Source organism: Narcine bancroftii, chromosome 1 (assembly GCF_036971445.1).
Source record: "Narcine bancroftii isolate sNarBan1 chromosome 1, sNarBan1.hap1, whole genome shotgun sequence".
Classification (NCBI taxonomy): Eukaryota; Metazoa; Chordata; class Chondrichthyes; order Torpediniformes; family Narcinidae; genus Narcine; species Narcine bancroftii.
The window spans coordinates 160979492-161000558 of NC_091469.1; the positions used below are offsets into that span (position 1 = coordinate 160979492).

At 45.2% G+C, this 21067-nt stretch overlaps 1 protein-coding gene across 10 annotated transcripts in view; it reads left to right on the forward strand.

Annotated features, from left to right (window-relative positions):
- Positions 1 to 21067, forward strand: part of lifra (LIF receptor subunit alpha a) — a 280918-nt gene that overhangs the window by 98095 nt on the left and 161756 nt on the right. Inside the window, exon 2 of one of the 10 annotated variants that reach the window (XM_069883814.1) lies at positions 18905 to 19652. The exons of the other annotated variants lie outside the window; for them this stretch is intronic. The gene's annotated coding sequence lies outside the window, so the exon portion shown is untranslated. The remainder of the gene's footprint in view (positions 1 to 18904; positions 19653 to 21067) is intronic. 10 annotated transcript variants of the gene reach the window in all.

The window sequence follows — 21067 nt, forward strand, 5'->3', positions numbered from 1 at the left end:
TTAAATCTTCTGTCACTTCCTTCTCCAATTCATCAATTTGCTTTTCTAATTCAAAGCTTTCTGCCATATACTGCTTCTTAACTTTAGTGGTATAACTAATAATCTGTCCTCTTAAATAAGCTTTTAATGCATCCCATAACACAAAATGACTTTTTACTGAATTAACATTTTCAGACAAAAAAAAGTCATCTGTTCTTTAACAAAAATAACAAACCCTGGTTTTTTCAACAACATGGTGTTAGATCCCCATCTATAAGATGAACGTACCACTTCTGAACTTACATAAGAAAAAAATAATAAAGAATGATCTGATATAACCCTGCTTTTATATTCTGCCTGTAATACCCTTCCTTGTAAATGTGCCGATACTAAAAAAAATCTATTCAGAAAATGAATCATGTCAAGACGAATAAAAAGAAAAATCCTTCTCCATAGGATTAACCTTTCTCCAAATATCCACCAAATTTAAATCCTTCATCAAGGCCCCAATTTGTATCGCCATCTTTGATTTCTTTATACTTTTTGGTGATCTATCCAACAAAGGATCCAAGACACAATTAAAATCTCCCCCAACTAAAATATTTTCATTAGCTTGATTTAACAAAAAAGCATCCGAAATAAAACACTCATCGTCTACGTTAGGTGCATAAACATTAAGCAAAGTCCAAGATTCAATAAAAATTTTACAATTCACCTTTAAAACCCTTCCAACATTCCCTTCCATAGTTTGCAACTCAAAAGGCAAATTCTTATGAATTAAAATTGCTACACCCCTTGCGTTAGAATTAAGTGAAGAAAAAAACACGTCCAACCCAATCTCTTTTCAACTTCAAATGTTCTTTTTCAGTCAAACGTGTTTCTTGTAAAAAGATAATATCAATTTTCACTTTCTTGATATAAGCCATAACTCGCTTTCGCTTAATTTAATAATTTAATGAACATTAAAAAAGACAAGACATTTACTTAAATGTGCTATGGCTCCCGGGGGGGGGGGGGGGGGGGATCCTGTTATGCTAATTTAGAAGGATAGGCAGCAAATGCAGGCAAATTGGACTAAATTAGGTGGACAACTTAGTAGTCAAGGACATTGAATGGAAGAACGGTTCCATGCTATCAAACTTCGACTTCAATCCACTATAAATTGGCAACCCTTGTAACAGGTCCATGAGAGATGCCATTTCCCTGGCCTAGCACTTTTCCCTGGCTCACCTGGATAACAAGGACACCCATTTCTGATTCCCTTTTATTGACCACAGTTCCATCTTTAGTGCCATAGTCCCAAACAAGCTTGTACCCAAACTCTGAGACTTAGGCTAAACACAATCTGCAGGAGAAATGCAATGGGTCAAGCAACATCAGTGGAAGAAAACGAACGGTTGATGTTTTGTGATATAATCCTTTATCAAGATTGTGGAAGTTGAGAAAGGTTGCTAATGTAAGGGCGACATAGGATCCCTATCCTACCTTTCTCACCATATGGGATTGATGGACAATATAGAGGTGAAACATGACAGACCAAGGCAATAGATTGGCAAATGCCAGATGAAGGGTATTTTAAAAAAAAGTCAGGTGGAGAAAACAAAGTCCTACAGGGTGGAATGGGTGAATTTGATAAGAGAAGGTAAGAATGGTGGTGTAAAGAGAGATCAGCTGGAACTGAAGTTTGGTTTTTGTGGGGGGGGGTGGAGAGGGAAGACAGTGAATGAATGCAGCGGGGAATGGATGTGGAGAGGGATGGAACCAAAAAAGAGGGGAGATAAGAATAGGTGGGGATTGGGAAAGAGGAAGGGATGAAAAGGATATTAAGATGGAGAAGGTGGGAGCTTCAAGTTCTTGGGAGTAAATGAATATCACCAACAACCAATTTTTACAGATGCACCACGGAAAATATCCTATCCGATGCATCACAGCTTCCCCAAAATAGCAAGAAACCACTGAGATGAGTAAAACATGAAAGTCTGCAGACACCGTGATTGAAGTAAAAACACAGTGCTGGAGAAGTTCTGCAGGTCAAACAGTGTACCTAATATAGCAAAGATAAAGATTTATAACTAACATTTCGGGCTTGAGCTCTTGCTTATGGTATGAGCAAAACGTAAGCTGGTGCCCGAACAAAAATGGAACTGTTGAAAGTTGTGAATGCAGCCCAGGTATTGTGCAAACCACTCTCTCCTCAATTGACTCCATTCCTCCCCTCCCGGAAAATCTAGATTTTTTTTCTTTTGAGTGCAGGAGGTTGACTGTTCTCCATGACTTGAAAAATGAATTTTTGTCTCGTTTTATTATTGAAATCATGGGTGGTATTGATAAGATTGACAATCTATTTCATACAAAAATCTGAGATGAGAGAGCATAACTCTAAGGGTGGTGAGCATGTGGGACGAGCTGACAAATTGGCGGAGGTGGTTCTGTTAGCTTCCTTTAAGAAACACTGGTTTTGCCACATGGATGGAGGGGTTTGGAGGGGTGTGAGCCTCGTGATCAAATGGGATTAAAGCAGGAAGGCACGTTGTTTGGCATGAATGAGATAGGCATGTGGACCTGTTTTCGTGCTATAGGACTGACTTTTGAATCCACCCTTGTTACATTAATCAGGGACTGTTCTGACAGCACAAAAGTTTTGTCTCCACTATTGCATCACTTTTTTTCCTCTTGCCCTACGATAGTGATTCCAAAAGTGGGTGCTGTTGCCTCCCTGTGGGGAGTGGAAAGATCCAAGGGGGCAATGAGGGAAAAGGGGGTGGTCAGGGGGCATTTAGGGGGCAATCAGGGGGTGGGGAGGAAATAGAGGTGGTCAGATGGCAGTGAAGAAATAGGGGCAGTCAAGGGGTGGTGAGGAAATAGAGGGTGGTCAGGGGACAGTGAGAAAATAGGGGGTGTTCCAAACCTTGTCTTTCTATTATTCAGTTTGCTGCAAAGTTTAATAAAGAAGCAAGTGGAGTAATTTTCTGGCTAGATTCAGGATGTCTGTAGTGAGCAAAATGGCGACAAGGAGTTCTCGTGAGAGCTGGTCTCGATGGCTGCAATATTGTAATACCCCTCTCAGTGCCATCTCTAGCCCCAACCCCCCCCTCTCAGGGCCGCCCCAACCACCCTCTCAGCACCACCCCTAGCCCCCTCTCAGCGCCGCCACTTCCCCCTCTCAGCGTCGCCACTACCCTCTCTCAGCCCTGCCACTAACCCCCGCCCACCTCAGAGCCATTGTATGGGGGGCACTCAGGGTGTGGCCTGGAGGCCAAGAGGGTGGCAGACTGAGATATTTTGGGAACCACTGCCCTATGATAACTGTGATTATTTAGGTTTGGGACATTTTCATGATTCTCAAGTGGGAAGAGAGGTATCAAGAGATGTTAGATAGAAATTCTTGAACTGAGCCTGTGATGGATCTAGCTCTGTTTGCTACCTTCTGCAGCGATTGGCTGTATTGCTTTAATGCAGAACCAGAAGGAATTTGGGAAACACAAGAAATGCTAAATGAATGAAGAGAAAGTGCAGATTGTTGGGTTTTTTTTAATGTCAGGAAATGCGGAGAATTCTTTAGAAAAGTTTAAGCCTTTATTTGCAAACAAAAGCTGAGACAAATCAAAGCCTGGTCTTTGAAATGCCTATTGATATGAGACTCTGCCATTTTAAAAATATTATAGTACAAGGACTGCTTAAAGAAATCTCTTGGTGCCTGCCACATTGACCACTGCCAGTGGGCTGATATCGCCTCCAACCGTGCATCTTGGCGCCTCACAGTTCGGCGGGCAGCAACCTCCTTTGAAGAAGACCGCAGAGCCCACCTCACTGACAAAAGACAAAGGAGGAAAAACCCAACACCCAACCCCAACCAACCAACTTTCCCCTGCAACCGTGTCTGCCTGTCCCGCATTGGACTTGTCAGTCACCAACGAGCCTGCAGCAGGCGTGGACATATCCCTCTATAAATCTTCGTCCGTGAAGCCAAGCCAAAGAAAAGATAGTCCTGACTTAATCACATTTCTGCACCCAATCATTCATAACCTCATATCTTAACAGGACATCATCTCATGGCTTGCCACAATTATTTTCATTATTCTCCACCCATTAATCTAATTATGTTTAGAACGATGTGTTTCATCATATCCAGCCACCTGCTGCCTTCTATTCATTACGGCGACCTTGTGAAGTAAATACATAATGGATTATTACTTTTCTAACATGGTGTGTGTAAATTGTTACATAATAATGAATGGTAGTTCATGTGGTTTATTTTCCATAAGATCAGGCAACATCCATGGATAGAAATTGTCAGGTGTCATTTCAGATCGGGACATTTTCATGAGACTCAAGTGGAAAGGGAGCTGTCAAGTAGGGGAAAGTGAGAGACTGAGTATTTCTATAAAAGGGTCCTGACTTGAAACATTGACTGACCATTTCTCTCCAAGGATACTGGGTGACCTGCTGAGTCTCTCCACTTCTCATTATTTGCATAAAGTTCCAATACCTGCAGTTTTTCATTTCTCTCGTGTATCACTCTGCTGTGAATTCTCAAGGTATGCCTACTTTGAAGAAGTTTTCCTTACCCCTCTGGGAGTTCTGCAAAAGTTCTCTCACTCTGCTTATCCCTGCACTCAACTGCTCTCTGGCACAGTGACCCTTGCCCAAACACTCCCTCCTTTCTCTTCCCCATTTATACATTTAGTCTCAGAAGGTCTTGACTTGCTGGCTCCCTCGTGCCTCTTTCTTCACTTAAGATTCTATTTCACCAAAGTGCTGGAAGAACTCAGCGGGTTATGCAGCGTCCACGGAAAGCAATGGGCAGTCAATGTTTGGGGCCCTGAAATGTTGGCTCCCTTTGCTTTCCATGGATGCTGAATTCCTCCAGTGTTGCTCTAGTTCTACAGCATCTGTGGACTCCTTGTTTATCCAGAATGTGCAGTTTTTGATTTTCACAAGAACTGCAAGTGCGGTAATCTTGAGCAATGAAAGAGGAAATGGAGACCAAACAGGGAAGGCAACGTCCATGGTGAGAAATGAATAGTTATTATTTCAAGTCAAGACCCCTTTTTGATTCTGAGATTGCTCCATTTCATTGGCTTCTTTTGAGCCAATATTGACTGTTAATTTCTCTGTGCCAGATCTGTGGAGCCATCCAGCTCCTCCTTTGTTTCAGAATGTTATGCTGCATCTGTACAAAGTACCGGTGAGACCGCATCTGGAGTGCTGCATGCAGTTCTGGTCTCCTTACTTGAGGAGTCTTTGGAATTGCTTTAGAGGTTGTGTGGAGGAGATTCGCCAGGTTGATTCCAGGGATGAAGGGGTTGGCCTCTGAGGAGAGACTGAGACACCTGGGACTGTACTCGCTGGTATTTAGAAGAATGAGAGGGGATCTTATAGAAACATAAAATTATGAAAGGCATAGATAGGATTGAGGGAGGAAAGTTGTTTCCTTTGGTGGGGGAGACCAGAACTAGATGACTTAGCTTCAAGATTCATGGTAGTAAATTTAGGATAGAGATGTGGTGGAACTGCTTTCCCCAGAGGGTGGTGAACCTATGGAATTTGCTGCCCACTGGAGCAGTGGAGGGTACCTCAGAAAATATATTTATGACAAGTTTGGATAGAGTTCTACATAGTATGTTGTCCAGAAGACCCCAAAACCCAGCAGCAATAGAAATTTACCAAGACAAATGGTTACTTAAACAAAAAGTTCCTTTTAATTATCTTTAAACATGAAAAAAGGATCAAACTTTAACTTATTACTATTAATTTATCCTAACCTAATTTAACCCCCTTCTAATTATAAAAGCACGTGAATGTAATGTGTGTGTAAGTTCAGGAAAGTTCTTTACTTCACAGTCCAATCTCACTTCTCACTCCTCCAAGTTCACCAGTATCAGGCAATTCTTATACTATGCACAGAATTTAACATTTACGAATTTCAAGAGGCTTTGGTGCTTGAAAGGTAAATGGTTACCGCTCAGGAAGGTTCTTGTTAGTTTTCAGAGGGAGATTTGTTGCTCGTTGGACACAAACTGATTCCTTCCGAACAGCCACTTCAGTGTCTTGCCGAAGAAACTCGCCCCATCAGGGTTTTCCAGATGAAAACCTCTTTCTTTCAGGTTACCACAGAGTTCCTTTTTGTTTTCCTTATTTCAAGTGAAACATTGTACAGCCAGCCATCTCCTCTTGTATGGAGCACAAGGGCTTTGACCAGGTTGAACTAAGAACTCACAACCCGTCTTCAAAATGAGGTTTTTCCACAATCTTGCCAGCTTGTCCTGTTCCAGTCCGAGCTGCTCCTGCCGAACTGTAGAACTGAATTCTCTCTCTCTCTCTCTCTCTCTCTCTCTCTCTCTCTCAGAGAAAATCACATGATCCTCTTAGAACAGCAAACTGCATTCAAACAGACTGTGGCACCGACCCAATCTTACGAGTCTGTTCATCTGTTGCTTTCCAAAACAATAATCCATTACTCCACAACATGTCCAATTAATAACTACTTGTGAAGTCCTTATAGCCATTCTTCAAAGTTTTTTCAAAGTCACTCGGACCCTAGACTGTCTGGCTTGAGCAGACCTCTGGCATTTTAAATGAGATTTGTTTTGAAGTATTTGTATTTGTTTATGACCTACACTTAAAAAAAAACACTCCCCAATTTATCTCTTTTAAAACATATCAATATACAATATAAAATATAATATAATCTGTCACAATGGGAATTAAGAGATATGGGGAAAAGACAGGTTGGTGGAGATGCGTCTATCATCAGATCAGCCATCCTCATAGTGAATGATGGAGCAGGACTGATGGGCTGGATGGTCTACTACTGTTCCTTTTTCTTATGTTCTGCCGTTCTTGCGGAGAATGGCCTTGATCTGTAACAATGATTTGATTCTGTGATTAGTGAGGTTAGCTTGTTAAAATGATGAATCATTCTTGGCCTTGCTAGAACCTGTGATAGTGTATTAACTTGGAAGGCAATGAAGTTCTGAGTCCAGAAGGTGGCCCCTAAAGTGGAACATGTGCTCAACCACTCTGGTGACATTTATCTCCAAAGTACTGTGTATTTTGTTAACAGAATCCAATCTGCAACCACTTACATTGTTTACCTTCTGAAATACTAATGTGGTCTTTGCTTTGATGCATTACAAAAACTAAAAATCTTTTATTAAACAATTATTGCGTGCTCTGTAAAGTCTGTCATTTTAACATTTTCGAGTGCTTGTATTCAAAAGCCCCGACTTCCACACTATTGATGGCATGCCAGTATTTACTTTTCATGCTTACACATAGCAATGGAAAGTTGAGTGAGTTTTCCTATAACAACCTGGTTTTCCTCCTTTCTTATCCCGTCTTAATCTTCTTGCACTGCACACTTCCTAAATATCGTTGAATATTGTATGTAAAGCACAACAAATTATTCATTGCTCAGTCAAATGTTACAGAGTTAATGGTGTCTTCTAGTCGCACTTGTGCAGTGTGGCGGCGCACATCCTCATGGCGAACTGGCCCCGCTTGTATTGCCATGTGGGGGGGGATATGGTGTCATCAGAGGTTTCTCTCTGACTCCAGCATCCCTTCCAGTGCCCACCTTGGGCAGCGATTATGATATCACAATGTACCAGGTGACTGAGCTCCTGCTGCCCTTAAAGGGACGTGCTGAATTTGGATAAAAACAGTCGTTAACGACCCTCAACGTGGTGGCTGTGTTTCTTCCACTGCTCACACCGACACAGTGGTGACCCCGACGAGCCCAGACGTTTTTCTGGACTCAAAATACCATGGATTCAGCAGAGGTTTTCACTGTCTCCATCAGGCTTCCCCCCTTTTGGACCCACCGACCTAGAACGTGGTTTGGGCAGGTGGAAGCACAATTTCAACTCCACAACATCTCCTCAGATGCCACGATGTTCTATCATGTCGTGAGCACTCTGGACCAAGGTACGGCAGCAAGGGTGGACGACATCATCCACCACCCCCCCTGGCTACGGGCAAGTACAACACCATCAAAGACCTGCTTGGAACTTTCGGGCTAACTCCCCAGCAACGAGCTTCCAGGCTCCTTCACCTAGATGGGCTTGGAGACCATAGTCCGTTGGCACTGATGGACAAAATGCTGGCCATGGCAGAAGACCACAAGCCTTGTTTTCTCTTCCGCCAGATATTCCTGGAACAGATGCCGGAGGATATCCAGGTGCTCCTTACAGATGAAGACTTCTCGAGCCCGAGGAGAGAAGCAGCCCATGCAGATGCCCTCTGGTGCATGAAGAGGGAGAACGAGGCAGCCCTCAACCAGGTTGCACGACCAGGAGCCAGCCGACTGCAAGGCGCTCCCAAGACCAAGCCAGAGGAGGGCCAGTCGACCTGGTGTTTCTACCACCAGTGCTGCGGAGCACAAGCCTGTAAGTGCCGCCAGCCCTGCGGGTTTCAGGGAAATGACCAGGCCAGCTGCCATTGATGGCTACAACGGCTGGCCAGACAAACAGCCTCCTTCGTGTGACGGACAGATCCACCAGCCGCCGATTCCTGGTGGAAACAGGCTGAACTCAGCATTCTTCCCCCCCCCCCCCCCCCCCCACAGCATTAGAGACTCGCACCCGATCTCGAGGTCCAACCCTGCGGGTGGCCAACGGCTCCACCATCTGGACCTACGGCACCCACAGGGCACAGATCCAGATCACTAAGGAGAAGTTCCACTGGAGGTTCATCCTAGCCTCTGTGGGCACTACCCTGTTAGGGGTCGACTTCCTCAGAGCTCACACCCTACTGGTTGACATGAAGGGCAAAAGGCTGGTCAAAGTACAAACATTCCACTCCGCCCGACTGGCCCGAAATCACCACCATAGCCGCCGCCATGGACGAGTTTGATGAGATCTCCACAAATTCCCTGCCATCTTAGAGCCACGTTCAACGCCGCCCTGCCCCAGCATGGGGTCTTCCACTACATCGCCACACAGGGCCCCCCACTGCACACTAGACCCAGACAGCTCCTGCCCGAGAAGCTCCAGCAGGCAAAGCAGGAGTTCCCCAGGCTCCAGGAACTGGGAATCGTCCGGCACTCAGACAGCACCTGAGCATCGCCGCTCCATTTGGTCCCGAAATCTTCTGGGGGCTGGAGACCGTGCGGGGACTACCATTGGTTGAAGGACACAACCACCCCCAACAGGTATCCAGTGCTCCACATACAGGACTTCTCCGCCAACCTCCACGGCGCACGGGTCTTCTCCAAAGTGGACCTCGTGCAGATCCTGATGCATCCAGACGACATGGGTAAGACGGCTATTATCACCTCTTTCGGCCTCTTTGAGTTCCTGTGAATCCCCTTCGGTCTAAAGAACGTGGTCCAAACGTTCCAGCGCCTAATGGACGCGGTTGGAAAAAACCTGGACTTTGTGTTCATTTACCTGGACGATATACTCATTGCCAGTTGCAACCGCGACGAACACAAAGCCCACCTCCGCGCACTCTTTGCCAGGCTGGCGGACTTTGAGCTCATGGTCAACGCAGCCAAATGCCAGTTCGGCAAGGATTCCCTCCAGTTCCGGGGTACACCATTTCAGCGGCTGGGGCCACGCCGGCGCCAGAGAAAGTACCGACTGTTCAACAATTCCTCAAACCCTCCACCCTGAAAGGTCTCCAAGAGTTTGCGGGGATGGTTAACGTTTACCATCGTTTCATCTCCGGAGCCGCGCACACCTTGCACTCATTGTTCGCACTCATGGCCACCAAAGAAAAGACTATCGTGGTCAGAGGAGGTGGACAGGGCTTTCATCACGACAAAGGAGGCTCTGGCCAGTGCCATGCTGCTGGTGCACCCACGGCCGGAGGCGCACACGGTCCTCTCTGTGGACACCTCAGCTCTGGCAGTGGCGGGGGGGGTGGGTGGGGGTTCTGGAACAGTTGCTTGATGGACAATGGTGCCCACTGGCCTTTTTCAGCAAGCAGCTGCACTCGCTGGAGCTCAAATTCAGCACCTTTGACCAGGAGCTCCTGGCACTCTATTTGGCCATCTGCCATTTTCGCTACTTCCTCGAGGGCAGGCCGTTCACAGCCTTCATGGATCAGAAGCCCCTCACTCAAGCACTGCCGATGGCCAAGGATCCGTTGTCTGCCAGACAGCAGCACCACCTCTTGTATGTGTCTGAGTTCACGACCGACATCTGACACAGGTCTGGCAAGGACAATGTAGTGACGGATGCGCTCTCCCGTCCAGCCATCAACACTCTCGAGCCCGGTCTGGATTACGAGCAACTGGCTCAGGCATAGAGGAATGATGCGGAATTGCAGGCCTTGCAGACCGCCATTTCGGTCTCAAACTCAAGGATGTCTGGGTGCCCAGCACCCCAGACACATTGCTCTGCAACGTTTCAACAGGCACGCTGCGCCCGGTGGTCCCGCCACACTGGAGGGAGAAGGACTTCAGTCTGATCCACGACCTCGCTCATCCAGCGGTAAAGACAACCATGTGGATGGTCGCGGAGCGATTTGTGTGGCAAGGGCTGAAGAAGGAGGTGGCAGAACTGGCCAGGAATTGTACCAGGTGCCAGACCTCCAAGGTCCAGTGACACATGCGAGCCTCCATCCAGAACTTCGACCCGGCAGTTCGCAGATTCCAACACATCCACGTTGATGTTGTCAGGTCCCTGCCGGTGTCCAAGGAGGCTCATTTCGGTTGATCCTCACGGTGGTAGATCGGGCCACAAGGTGGCCGAAGGCCATCTTGACTAAGGAGGCCTCCGCAGAGACATGCGCCAGGACTCTGGTCAGCCAATGGATCGCCCATTTCGGAGTCCTGGCGCACATCACTAGCGATAGAGGGGCACAGTTCACGTCTGCCCTGTGTACTCAGATGGTGAAGCTCCTGGGGGCCAAGCTCCACCATACCACAGCACACCACCTGCAGTCCAATGGGGTGGTGGAGAGGTTCCACATGCACCTGAAGGCATTGCTTATGGCCAGGCTCTTTGGACCAGACTGGGCGGACGAACTACCCTGGGTCCTCCTTGGGATTAGGACGGCACCCAAAGAGAATTTGCAGGCTTCAGCAGTGGAGATGGTCTATGACACACCGCTTTCCCTGCCGGGTGAGTTTTTTGACCCTAACGCCATGGCCACTGACAAAAACCTGCTGGCGGACCTACGCAGGCGACTGGCCTCCCTAGCTCCCCCACCCCTGATGCGCCATGGCACCCAGCCATTTCATCTCCCAAAGAGCTCGACTTGGTCCAGTTCATTTTCGTGCGGAGGGGACCACAAGGTGCACCATACAGCGACCAAACGAGGGGCCATACAAAGTCTTGCACCGGTCGGGCGGAACCTTCACCCTGGACGTTGTGGGGAGAGAACTTTTTACGGTGGACTGCCTGAAGGTGGTCCATCTGGACTTATCACAGCCGGTGCAGATGGCCGCGCACAAGCGCTGGGGCCGGCCGCCAAAGCGACAGGATGTGTAGCCGGTTCTGGGGGAGAGTTGAGTTGTATTGCCACGTGGCAGGTCAGCCATGGGGAAATGGCGTTATGAGAGGTTTCTCTCTGACTCCAGCATCCCTTCCAGCGCGCGCCCTGGGCAGCGATTCTGACTTCACAATGTACCAGGTGACTGAGCTCCTGCTGCCCTTAAAGGGACGCACGCTGAATGTGAGTGAAAACAGTCGTTAATGACCCTCAACGTGGTGTCTGTGTTTCTTCCACTGCTCACACCCCCACAACAGATTAATTTTATTGAAGAAACACAAGAGCTACAGATACTGGATTGTTATTTGTATAGATTTAATCATTTGTATCTTGTGTACCAAGGTAAAGTGAAGAGCTCTTTTTAATGTGCTTTTCGAAGGCTAGAAAAGAGTTGTCATTCTCCGCTACAGAATAAGAAGGGAAGTCCCTCAGAGACAGTGAGTGGTTGAGGATCCTTTGAGATAGACTCAAGATTCTTTGATGGTCATGTAATCAAACAGAAAAGGTAATATTAAACAAAATTTCCTTTAGTCAACTATAAGGCAGAGTTGCCATTAGGATTGCCTGGCTCCCTTTACAGTAAGGGCAAACAAAGCAAAAGAGACTCCCATGAGAGTAACAGAGTGTCTGTGGTTTTGCCTCCAGCTCTCTCTCAGCCTTAGCAGCCACATGTACTCCAGTTCAAACCATGGGCAACCCAAACCTCTGAAGGAAGCCTTCCAGATATCCGGCCACCTGCTCTCCATTGCTTGTCCTCATCCTAATTCCCCAAAGCCTTTCGTGGCTGAGTATGAAGCCCACCTTATCCAACGCTGCTGCCTCTTGACAAATGTTGATGCCTTGGGCTCTGCTGTAGTTCTATCTGCCTCCTGACTACACACCTTTCCTCCTTAATACATCTTTGCATATCGAGCATTGATGTGCGTTCTTTAAAGTTGTCTTGATTTGCTAGCTCCAGGAGAGGTTTTCTGAAACATAGACTCCCAGGAACCTGAAGGTCTCAACCCTCTCCACCATTGTTGACAGTGTATGGTCACTCAGACTCCCCTTCCTGACCGAGAACAAGATCAATGTTCTGACATCACCCAACCAGATTCCAGATCCCTTTCTGTATTCTGACTCATCTTCTCCAGTATTTTGGACACCAACATTTGTCATTAATATTGCATGGTCTGATTTCACCATATTTGCTTCACTTTTGTCTGTTCTGGTTTATTCCTCTGCCCTGTTTTTGATACAGCATTTTTTTTAAACATGATAAAATGACGAACAGTGCAGGAGAAATTAAATGTGCATCCAAATACAGTATTGTGTCTATTGGGGCAGTGGATGGTTTTCTGTTGACATTTGACCCAGGGCTGCATTTGTCTTTACATCTCGTGCATTCACAGTTTGTCCTGTCCTTTTCATTAAGGTGAAGGCATATTAGTGATTTGTACATGAGTTGGACTTGGGTTGAGACAAAACGTTGGACCAAACTGAAGTCAAACTTTGTGCACATCTTTGTGCATTGCGTCATCTTGGGGCCTAGATAAGGTGAGCGGTCACAGTCTTTTTCCCAGGGTAGGGGAGTCAAAAACTAGGGGTCATTGGTTAAAGTAAGAGGGTAAAGATTTTAAAGTGACCCAAGGGACAACTTTTTAACACAGAGCTGGCAGGCATATAGAATGAGTTTCCGGAATAAGATATAGACATTTAAACTGATTTTGGACAGGAATGATTTGGAGGGACAAGGGCTGATCACAGGCAAATGCGACATCCTGGTTGGCTTGGACGACCCAATGGGCCATTTCCATCTGATTTTTGTGTCTGTGTTTGTCAAAGGAGAATGTCTTTTTCTAAGTGGACTAATAAATCACAGAGGTGAAGTTGAGGATCTGCCATATGAACGTTTAGTTGGGCCTTTGCCATGCTTTCACTCTAGGACGCGTTCTTAAATAAACTATGAACTTAATAAGTTGCAATTTGCATCAATTTGCTTTTATGTGTGAGGATCCTGACAGGACTCTTGTTGCTATTAGTCCATTAAGGCATTATTACAGCCCAATTAGTGGTCTTCACTCTGATATTTCAGGACCATATTAAATTATTCATCACTTATTACCAGGAAATACTGATATCTTTCACAGATCATAAAGAAGGAAAAAAAATGACCAGATCTAATTTATACAGTTGTAACCAATATCAAATTCCAATAGCAGTTGACCTGAAAGATAACTGCAAAGGAAAATTTAGTGTAATGCTATAACAGTGTCTGTGACCCTGGTTTGAAACTAGTGCTGTCAATAAGGAGGTTTGTATGTTCTTCCCATGCCTCCCTGGGTTTCCTCTGGATGCTCAAGTTTCCTCCCATCCTACAAAATATACCCAATTTGTAGGTTAATTGGGTGGCACAGGCTCATGGGCTTGAAGGGAGTGTTACTGTGCTGTACATCTAAATTTACCAACATTGGTGTTATTGTGAACAATGAAGAAGGTTGCAGGTGGAACTGGGGAAATGGGCCAAGGGTTGGGAGGTGGTACTTAACTCTGACCAAGTGCAAGGTAGGTTAAACCAGGCCAAGGCCTTTAAGGTAAATGGTTAGTCCCTAGGGAGCTTAGTAGAACAAAGATTTGGGGATACAGGTGCATAGTTCCATGAAAGGGGACAATTGTAGACAGGGTGGTGAAAATGGTGTTGATATGTTTGCCTTCATTAGTTTGTGTATCAAGGACAAAAAAGGTGTAATGGAACAACTGAAGAATTTTGCACTTGGAATATTGGGTGATATTTAGGTCACATGTTTATAAGATCCATAGAACATTACAGCAAAGAAACAGGGCCTTCTGTTCTTCTCGTCTGTCTCACTAACCTACACCCAGTCATAGCCTTTCACACCCCTCCCATCCATATTCCTGTCCAAATTCACACCCCTCCCATCCATATTCACACGCCTTTCACACCCTTCCCATCCATATTCCTGACTAAATTCTTCTTAAATGTTAAAATTGAGCCCACATTCACCACCTCAGCTGTCAACTCATTTCACACTCCCACCATTCTCTTTGTAAAGTTCTCCCTCACTTCCCCCTAAACTTTTCCCCATTCACCCTTAACTCATGTTTTCTGGTTTGTATCTCACCTACCCTCTATATTTACGCCATCCATCCCCTTCATAATTTTAAATATCTCTTATCAAATCTCCCCTCATTCTTCTACGCTCCAGAGAAAAAATGTCCTCACCTGTTTAATCTTTCCCTGTAACTGTTCCTGAAGTCTGGACAACAAACTTGTAAATCTTCTCTGCACTCTTTCAACATTATTGATATATTTCCTGTAGTTAGATGACCAAAACTGCACACATACTCCAAATTTGGCCTCACCATTGTCTTATACAACTTTACCATAACATCCCAACTCCTTTACTCATTTTTTTGATTTATGAAGGCCAATATGCCAAAAGCTCTCTTTACAACCCTGTCCACTTGTGACACCACTTTCAGAAAGAAGAATATCATGAAGTTGGAAAAGGTGCAGAAAAGATTCATGAGAATGTTGATTAAACTGGTAGGCTTGAATTATAAGAAGAGGCTGGATAGGATGGAATAATTCTTCCTGAAGTGTACAATAAGACAGAAATAGGCTATTCAGCCCATTGAGACTACCCCACCATTTAATCTTGCGCTAATCCATTTTCCCACTCAGCCCCACTGCTTGGTCTTCTCCCCATAACCTTTGATGTCCTGGCTTATCAAGAACTTATTAATATCTGCATTAAATAAACCCAATGATTTAGCCTGTGGCAACAAATTCCACAGATTTGCCACCCTTTGGCTGAAGAAATCTCTGTTCTCTTCAATCCTGAGGTTGTGCCCTCTTGTCCTAGACTCTCCCACCATGAGCAACAACCTTTGCCCACAATCTACTCTGCCCATACTTTTCAAAAGTCAAAATGTTTCAATGTGCACTCCCCTCATTCTCCTCACTTCCAACGAATACAGACCAAGAGTCATCAAACGCTCCTTGTATGATAACCCTTTCAATCCAGGAATCATCCTAGTGAACCTCCTTTGAACTCTCTCTATGGTCAGCAAATCCTTTCTTAAATGAGGAACCCAAAACTGCTCACAATTCTCCAAGTGAGGTCTCACCGGTGCCTTTTGGAGCCTCAACATCACATCCCTGCTCTTGTATTCCATTTCTTTTGAAATGAACGCCAACATCACATTTGCCTTTTATTTGCTTCAGCCTGCAGAGAAAAAAAGCCCCACCAATCCATCCTGTCTCTCTTAATAGCTTAAAAAATGGGGGTCCTAATTAAGGCAATATTCATGCAAAGTTTTCTAGCGAATTATGTGATTATTCAGTTATTGAATATTGAAACAGTTGCATTCTAATTTGATGTCTTTTTTTCCTGCTTGTGCAATTAGATATTTCGCACTTTTTCTGAAACGGGGAGCTGAAGTCTATTAGAGAAAACCAGCATTCCTTTTAATTCCTATTTTGGTGAGGGTTGCATTGAATCAGTTGTTACGTGTTGCCAACTGATCCTCCCCAGAGGTGGGAAGAGAGAAGTCATGTTGAGAGTATTATCGACTGCTGCATTAATAGAATCCATTTGTAACGCAAATCCGTCCATTACAGTAGTTTTAGGCTTTGTGAAAGAGCAATCCGCATAAACTTGGTTAATTGGCCACTACATTTGAAATTGTGAAGAACAAATGCCCAGATTTGCTTGGAATGAAGATGGGTATTCCAGAAGTTGTCTCGCAACAGTGATTAGAATTTCAGTAATCGAGTTCTGTTTATCACGATAGCTGCAAATTGTGCATTGGTCGACCAGTGCCTCTCACTTTAAAAGCCAAGCCTGATGATCGGTAAGTGCTTTCTGGGGTGACTTTCTCATTTCCTGCTCCCACGGTTTTGCCTTGAAAGTTGGAGTCAGGGTATTATTTTCTTGCTCCGTGACACAGCGTACCTTTGTTATTATGCCCTGTAATACAGTACAGTGGAAGTATTTTTGGAAAGACCATGTGTTTATTTTAAGTTAAAAAATAAACCCTACATAGTTTCTTTTGTAACGCGCTGTCACGGTGTGGCTTTCCACTGGGGTATCTTGATGGTATGGATGGGTATTTGTTCGTGTTTGTTCCATGAAGTTCGCGATACTCACGGATGATTTTAACGAGAAAACTGGTGGTTATGATTTATTACTTTAAGGAGTGAGGTTTTGGGTTAACGTTCCTATGAGAAAGCCTGGTAAAAGTAGAAATTGCTCAAAGGGTATTAGCTAATATAAACCAAGGGGTGGGGAAATTGAGTATTTTTTTACACAGAGGGTGGTTTGATTTCTGCTTTTCTGGTGGATAGGTGGAAGCAATTTCAGTGGCAATTTCAGAACATACTGATTAAATAAAGATGTAAACATTAGAGGAGTACAAAAGGCTGGATGTGGAACTAAATGTATACATCACAAAACACCTACAGTTTTCTCTCTAACGTCAGTATGGCTGTATAAAAGACATAATTTATAGAGCATATGATTGCAATGAAGCAAAAATTTCAATTGGTACCAAGCAAAGTCAACATGATTTGGGGGGGGGGGGGTGGGTTCATTCAGGAGCCTGATGGGTATTGGGAAGAAACTGTCTAAGTTTGTTGGTGCATGCTTTCACGCTCTTAAGCCTTCTTCCCGTTAGCGGAGGGTTGTGTTAGCATGTTGGTTGCCTTTTCTGGGCAGTGGGAGATGTAGGTAGAAGACAGGGAAGTTTCCATTATGTTCTCAACTGCATGTGTGACATTAGCGTATTTTGAGTAGATCAATTCCCATTCACTCTGACACATCTAACAAGTATGCATATGATTGCGCACTTGAAGATGTTCAGGGACAGGGGCTACGAAGAATTTTCTTCATCTTTCAAGAAAATAGAGGCTCTGAGGATCATTACCTCATTGTTCTTCTCACAGGTTAGGTCACTGAACATATTTATTCCTGAGAGGTTGAAGCTGTCTATTGTTTTCACCAACACTATTTGTTTTGACACACAGCACAGTAACAGGATATTTTGGCCCATGATTTCATGCCACCCAATTAACCTATAACCCCAGTACATTTCATGAATGTGGATAGGGGTGTGGACTCTGGTCCCTTTCCTGAAGTCAGTGATCATCTCCTTCATCTTGATGATGTTGAGAGAGGTTAATAAGATTAATGGCAAGATCCTTGGCAGTGTGGCAGAAGAGAGTGATCTTAGGGTCTGAGTCCGTAGAAGCCTTAGGATCGCATGTAAGATAAGAACTGGATAAGATGTATGACATACTGGTCTTCAGTTCAATAAAAACCTGGTTAGACCACACTAAGAGCATTACGTTCAGTTCTGGTTGCGTCATTTTAGGATGGATGTGGAAGTTTTAGAGAGGGCGCAGAAGAGATTTACCAGGATGCTGCCCGTATTGGAGAAATGTTCTTATGAAAGATTTGCCCGACCTTGCTTTGGAACAATGGAGGGTGAGAGGTGACTTAATAGAGGTGTACATGGATCAGTGGACAGACAGCACCTTTTCCCCATGGTGGCAATGACCAGTACCAGAGGATATCCATTAAGATGAGTGGAAGAAAGGTTTGCAGAGATGTCAGAGGTGGGTTTTTTCAGAGGCTTTCCGATTTTTGTCCCGATTGTGTTAAAGGCTGACACAATTGGGACAAAAGAAAAGGATGTAGAAAAATGGAGGATTATGGGCTGTGAGGGAGGGAAGTGATAGGTTGATGCCAGAGAGGGTTTTCATCACAAACCAAGCACTTGTGTTTGCACCATGCAGCGAATCTTGCAGTCTCTCTCCTCAATTCCATCTTGTCATTATTTGATACTTGGCCTAATCCTTTGTTGCTGTGTTGAACATGAGATCACAGACTGTTAGTTTGGAATAGGGGATTGTTTGTAAAACGTTTCTTGAGACAGCAGATCACAATAAACAGGATTCTGAGGTCTGAGGAGGATAAAAATCTACAACCGCAGCCCAGGTCAGCAAAGTCAAGTTGAAAGAATGCTGCTACTCAAAATCTGATTCAGGATTTATTGTCACGAACAAGTCACAAAATGTGGTGTTTTGCGACAGCGTCATAGTGTAAACACACATATTATAACCATTTTTATGACATTACTATAAAATGTAAAATAATAATAAGAATATTAGTGCATGAAAAGTGAGGCCGTGTCTCTGGTTCATTGATTATTCTGGAATCTGATGGCAGTGGGGAAGAAGCTGTCCTTGTGTCACCGAATGCTCGACTTCAGGCTCCTTTACCTTTTCCCCAATGGTAGCAGAGTGAAGAGGGCATGGGCTGGGTGGTGGGGGTCCTTGAGGATAGAGGCTACTTTTTTAAGACACCGCCTCATGTAGATGTCCTCAATGGAGTGAAGTTTGGTGCCTGTGATGTCGCAGGCCGAGTTAACAACCCTCTGCAGTTTATTCCTGTGCTAAGAGTTGGTGTCTCCATCCTAGGCAGTGATGCAACCAGCCAGAATGCTCTGCACATCACACCTGTAGAAGTTTACAAGAGTCTTCGGTGATGTACTGAATCTCCTCACAAAGTGTAGCTGCTGGCAACCCTTCTTTGTGATTGGATTAACATGGAGGCTCCAGGACAGATCCTTCGAGATGATGACACCCAGGAATTTGAAGTTCTTGACCTTCTCCACTACTGAGCTCTCGATGAAGACTGGGTCATGTTCCCCTGGAATTCCTCCTGAAGTCCACAATCATCTCTCTGGTTTTTCTGACTTTGAGTGCAAGGTTGTTGTCTTTACACCATTCAACAAGCTGATCTATCTCCCTCCTGGGCGCTTCCTCATTACTGTTAGTGATTCTGCCGATGACCGTGGTATCATCGATAAACTTGTCGATGGCATTGGAATTGTGCCTGGCCACACAGTCGTGGGTGTATAACGAGTAGAGCAGTGGACTAAGCACGCATCCTTGGGGTACTCCTGTGTTGATGATCAGTGAGGAGGAGACGTTGTTTCCAATTCATACTGACTGTGGTCTTCCAATGAGAAAGTCAAGGATCCAGTCACAGAGGGGCTTACAGAGGCCGAGAGTTTGTAGCATCTTGAGGGAATAATGGTATTGAAGGCCGAGCTATAGTCTATGAAGAGCATCTGTATGTATGAATTGCTGTTTATGTAGTGATCGAGAGCTGAGTGGAGAGCCAATGATATTGCATCTGCTGTGGATCCCAATCTTCACTTAGGTACGTGTTAATTTTGGCCATGGCCAGCCTTTCAGAGCATTTCATCACAGTAGAAGTTAGTGCTATTGGGCGGTAGTCATTGAGGCTTGGGTACTGGGATAACTGATGCCCTTATGAAGGTGGTGGGAATCTCTGACTGCCACAATGAGTGGTTGAAAATGTCTGCGAACACTCTGGCTAGTTAGTTGGTGCAGATTTTCAGTAACCTGTCAGGTACAACGTCAGGGCCTGTTGCCTTGTGAGGGTTCACCCTCTTGAATGATGTTCTGAAGTCGCCCTAGAGAAAAAATACCACAGGGTCCTCAGCTTTGTTTGGTTCTTCTTCTCACAGTGGGCATAGAAGGGTAGTAGAGCATCACAGGCATATATAGTGTTTGCCTTTGCTTTGGGCTGTAATTGTTTGCAGTCCCTGCCATAGCTGGCATGGATCTGTCTCTGTCTCTATTTTTTTCCAAAATTGCCACTTTGCTTTGGAGATGACCTTCCGCAGGTCTTACCTGGACTTCTTGTAAAGATCTCAATCCCCGGCCTTAAAATGCTTTTGTGCTCATCCTCAGCAGGTTGTGGATTCTCTGATTCAGCCAGAGTTTCTTGTTGGGGAACACCCGGTATTTGCTCATGGGCACACACACTCATCCACACAGGTCAAGATGAAGTTGGTGACACCTGTGGCGTATTCATTCAAGTCTATGGATGAGTTCCTGAATACATTCCAGTCCATTGATTCAAAGCAGACGCTCCGCCTCCTCCCTCGACCACACCTTCGTTGTCTTCACAACTGGTGCTATGGTCTTCAGTCTCTGCTTGTAGGCTAGGAGTAGAAGTACAGCCGAAGTGCGGTAGCAATATGGCTTGGTATGTGTTTTTCATGGTGGTTTTGCAGTGGTAAAGAGTTTTGGTTCCCCTGGTCTCACGTGTGACGTGTTGGTGGTAGTTTGTCAGAGACTTCTTCCGGATGTGGTGTCTCATGGCTGTTCATCACAATGCCAGTCTGACATAGCCTGGGGAAGAATGTACACTACGACCAGGATGATGGAGGTGAACTCCCTCAGCAGGTAGAATGGGCGACAATTGATCGCTGGATGTTCCAGGTTGGGGAAGCAGGACTGGGACGTAACCATCACATTTGATGAATTGATGATGACACAAACACCGCCTCCCCTGGTTTTTCAGACTTTGGTGTTGGGTCAGCATGATGGAGGGTGTAGCCCTTGGGCTGCAGTGCTGTGTCTGGAATGTCCGCTTTTAGCCATGTTTCTGTAGAGCACATCACGCAGCACTCCCTGATGTCTCTCTGATGTTGAAGTCTGGCTTGGAGTTCATCAAGTTTGTGCTCCAAGGACTGTACCTCGGCCAGGAGGATGGTCGGGAGCGGAAGCCTCAGGTCCTGGCGTCTCAGCTTGACCCCCTTTGCG